Source organism: Meleagris gallopavo, chromosome Z (genome assembly GCF_000146605.3).
Source record: "Meleagris gallopavo isolate NT-WF06-2002-E0010 breed Aviagen turkey brand Nicholas breeding stock chromosome Z, Turkey_5.1, whole genome shotgun sequence".
NCBI lineage: Eukaryota > Metazoa > Chordata > Aves > Galliformes > Phasianidae > Meleagris > Meleagris gallopavo.
In genome coordinates, this window is record NC_015041.2 from 49,001,651 (window position 1) to 49,006,534 (window position 4,884).

The window sequence follows — 4,884 nt, forward strand, 5'->3', positions numbered from 1 at the left end:
AAAAAAAAAGCAACTCATACAGTTTGTCACAAATCTGAGAAACTCTTGGTCCTCGCAGCAGCCACTGAGGAAACCAGACACACCTACAGCAAAGGATGTCCTTTGTTGCATTTTGAGATTGAGGATCAATAAACCAGGCTAGGAGAAGGCATCCTACACAATCATCAACACATCCCAGGAGCTGGATATCAAGCAGTTAAAATAAAAATAGGGCATGGAGGAACGTATGTGTCTCCCAGCCTTTGCTGCTGAAGGTGTGGTTGGACACGGCATGGGAACTCTTCAGGAACTGGCATGCTGAACAAGACTCCCTTCCTCAGGAAGCTTTACCCTGTATTAAATAAACAACACAGGGTACCAGAGCAGAAGCTGCTCTGTGTCAGATGGTGAGTAGGAAAAATATTTGTTGTACCATGTTATGCTTTTTCAGTATACTAGAACTCCATCTACTCATGTAATTATAATCTTCCACATGTTCATTATCAAGACTCCCTGAGGAGCAGGACAACACGCTGCCATTTCTCCAGAAGCCTTTAGAGATGAACCAGGACAACAACCTGTCAGAGGGCTTGTGTCTGTGTGCTGCCTCCCTCATCCGCGTCAAAAAGTGATGGGGCTGAGAAATGCTCAGGGCAAGGACAAGCAACAATGCAGCTGTGCCCACATATGGCATCACATCAGCTACTGAAGACCCTCCTTTTGTGCTCATGAGCAGAGCTCCATCATGCCAGGAAAATGTTTCTACTCAGCTGCTGCTGTCTCTGCCTGCACCATGCACAATCAGGGTGCCTGAAGGAGACCAGCCAGCACCAAGGGCAGCCGGCAACACCAGCCCCCAACTATCACGCACAGGCAGCAAAAGAGGAGGTAATTACTGCCTCCATCTGGCATTTCCTAGCCACTGAGCGTTTTATTCTGTGCTTTTAAAATCAATCAATAAATAGCCCATGTTTTAACTATAATTCCTACTAAACCCCTGCCCTTCAAACAGCTTTGTTGTTTACTGAGTCAAGGATGTGGCAACCTCCTCCCTGCAGCTGTAGGTTATGATAACTTGAACTACCCAGCTTTAAAGTGCAGGTCACAAGACGTGCAATTTCCCTGCAGAGCAAGGAGCTTTACATAATGTCTCAATGCCCAGCAGAGACAGCAAACATTAGGGATAGCCACAAGAAAAAGCAGTAATGCACACTACCATTTAAAGACTTGCCAGTCTTCAGCACGTCAGAAACAATGGTAGGACCCTAGAAACAACAAGAATTTAGCTTACAGATTCAAGTGCACATAACACTCAATTTCCACTGAGTGTGTGAGCGCCACATTTTAGCTTTCCAGATTTCAGTCTTAAAGTGCATCCCTGCTAAATGTTGCGGAGTGGATCTCAAATGTACATACGTATCTTCAGGGGCTCTGCAAAATGGACTTAGAAATCTGGCAGCCCTTCAGTCCTCACAAAGTGCCCTTTTGTACCTTTTCAGGAAAGAAAAGCTGCAGACGAAAACACCATATTGGGGAGGACAGACTTTCAATGCTGCCTGGAGCTGTAAAGAGTGAAAAAGAAAAAAATGACAGAGGGTGGGGTACTGAAATAGAAAGTGATGTGGTTAAAATGCTGAGAAAGCCTACAGTTAGCCATCCACACAAATATGAGAATGGTGCAATATGTGAGCAAATAAATCTGATCTAAGGGAAGTTTTGACAGTTATGGTCAGGAAGGTGCCATGTTTGTGCAGTGCAAGAAGGAATGAGGCAGAGATGGACATACATGACTGGAAATGATGAAGACAAAGAAAGCAAGGCAGAAGAGCGAAGAACAACTTACAAAGTTAGTGATATTTATTTTACTGTAAGTTACAGGTATAACTTTCTTAAGGCTGCTTAAATCAGCAATCTGGGACCACAAAAAGGATGTGCAAAGAAACAACACCATGCTCTTTCTTAGCTCTTGAAACAAGTCAAAGAAATCTACAGCAAATGCACTCATTTCCATGATTCACATTCAAGAATAAATATTGTCATATGGGTTAAGGTATGTATTTTATTCTCTTCTGCACGCCAGCTCTGGCACTGTTTGTGCACTTGCAGAGGTGATTCAGCACGCATTGCCAGGAGAAACTATGCATTTTGTTAGACCTTTTCTTACTAAGTTTTTGCTGGATGAAGCTTGCTAAGAAATCAAAAGAGCAGAAGAGTTAGTATGAGGCAATGCACAGCAGTGCGTGGCTGGAACCATCTCTTCTGGCAGAAGCAAGCTGTTACAATGAGCTCAGCTGCCTCATGACACCTCACTGTACACAAAACAGTGAGTGACAGCCTTTCCAAAAAGCTATTAGTTTCACTAGGAATACAAAAACAAGCTTTTCCCAGCAGCTGTTGGGAAAGACCAGATTTGCATAGCTACCCCAGGACTACTTGTACAGGGCTTTTTTTGTGAAAAAGGAGATTAAAATTTCTGTTACAAAAGAGGACTAACAGCTTCCCCTCCTAGAAGTATCAGAGAAAAGACTTCATGAATTTTACGAATATATTTTCTTGGATTTCTCTCCTCATATGACAGGCATTAGGAACTTCTTGGATTACATGTTTCTTTGAGCAGTCATTTTGTAGAGTTCCCTACAAAATAAGGGACACACTTTTTAGCACTGTCATTTTGTCAAGACTCTTTTTTTGGCATTTGGATGTATGAAGTGTTAAGTCAGAAAAATCAGTACTCTGCAGCCTACCAAGGCCTAAGAGATAGGGCTGGTCAAGAGACCACTGTTTGCATGGCCAGATCCAGAGGAAGATATGCTTTCAGACCTAAACATAAAGCGCCCTTTATGTTAGCAAAGCTGAAAAGACATCTTGTGCACTCCCATTGAGCTCAGATTTTAGAAAATATTTTCTTTTGCTGGAGGCAGGAGGCTGAGGCATTGCTGAGCGGTATGGTGAGGCAGTGCTGGGGCACGTGGCCACAGAGACCATGAGCAGGACTCTGCAGGAAAACTCATCCCGACTGGATGAGACAAGGTTACTGGTGGCCTGAACCTGCTTCTGTGTGGATACATCTACCCACTTCCCTCCAGGAGGAGGACCAACATCAGAGGAGAAGGAAAAGAAGCCAGACAGAAGTCACGCACTGAAGAAACAGAGCCTACGTACAGATTACAAAGCTCCCAGATAAAAGCAGACTGAGGGTACTAAAGAGAGAAATGAGGAAGTGTTCGTACTCTGGCAGCTTTATTAGCATGCACAATTGAATACAGCAATTAAGCATCTCTTCTACATGCATCTAACTGGATTCTTTTCTTCTCTCCTTTGTGAAAATGACCACAAGCTTGTTAACCATGTCTGCTGTCTCCAGAGTGAGACCTATGCAAACAGAAGTGTTTGCTACGCTTTCCCCCAGTCATTCTCCCCTCTTTGTAAAGTGTCTTATCCAATACAAGCATTTCACTACCCAATAAAAAAAAAAGATTCTCAACAGCATTCAACAGGGTCTCAGAAATAAGGCTGTTTTTGAGAGAAAGGACAAATTGGGAGGCATAACTAATTAAGCTGTTCAGCAGCTTACGTACTGTGTTCTCATTTTCTGAGGCCAGCCAAGGCATGGGTGAAACCTCTCTGAGTTAGATAAAAGAAAGTTCAGCTTTACTGCTCACGCTGACAAGCTGTTCTCCTAATTAAGTTTAAACAAGAGTGCTGTTCCTGGCCACTATCCCTGTCACTCACTCACTTGAAATCTTACAATCTTTGACAGGTGAAAAGCATGACATCTTTCTTTCAAAAGCAACTATAGAAAGTAGCAAGTTGGTTTGGATATTCAGTGGTGTTGGCCCCTCTCCACAGAGAGACTTCCAGACATAGCTCCTTCCACTGAAACAGTTTCCATCCCTTGCAGTTCTATCACAGCATATTTAGTATATATTGAGTCAAACAAAGCTGGGCTGTGGTGCACAGGGCCCTGAGTTTGTACTACTGCACTCAGTCAGCTCCATACTCACTAATCTGCAGTGAAGAACAAACTAAAGTTCACTGGTTTAAAGAAAACAAATAGAAGGGGCAGCGGCATCTTTGTGTATCTGTTTTGGTCAAGCATCCTCCAGGAGGAGGAGGAGGCCACATTTGCCTGTGACAGTAAGAAACAGGTCTGGGTAGGCATAATATCACATAGTAGGAAATCTGAGTTTTGGGCAGGAGGAATAGCAGCCTCAAGGAGAGCACATATCCTCACCCCAGCTGGGGAAAATTCACTACAGAAGGCGTATGGCTTAGTAAACTTTATCACTACCCAAGGGACAAACAGCACTTGTATAGCAGTTTTTGAGTACGATTCACAAATGTTAGATGTTAACCACTGTTAAATTATTTGTACATTCTCCATCGCAGCCATTCCCTTTTCATTAATTGTTAGCCCCTAACAATAGCTTCTAATTAATAAAGGTACAGAAGAATTATGGTGAAGAACATACGTAAGCCCATACTTCTGGCTGATACTTTGCCACCCTTTCTTTTTTTGCTAAGTACTCAAATGACTCTGAATGCCTATCATGCTTGCTAATTGTTTTGGCTAGTAACAATAACAGATTCACTTGGATTTATTAAACACAGCATATTTCATTTAATGCCAATCTCCAGAATTGTACTAATGCCTGCTGAGAGTACTCTCATATCGTTTATTACCAAACAAGAAGTGAGGTCACTGTGATTCATGTAATAATATGATATACATTTTTGTAGCAATTTGTAAAAGTTTTTAAAATTCCTACATGAAGACATCTGCTTGGTTTTGTGCTTCCAACTACTCTGCAATTAGGATTTCCCACGTGGAAGACCTATCTTTAGAAAATCCAGGAGAAACATACTGTTTGCTTTCCAAACTTCACTGACGCTTTTTCTTTTTTT

At 42.4% G+C, this 4,884-nt stretch overlaps 1 protein-coding gene across 2 annotated transcripts in view; it reads right to left on the reverse strand.

The window, feature by feature from the left end:
- The window catches only part of LOC104915217 (PH and SEC7 domain-containing protein 3), a 106,703-nt gene that overhangs the window by 96,500 nt on the left and 5,319 nt on the right, over positions 1–4,884 (reverse strand). The window lies entirely within an intron of this gene.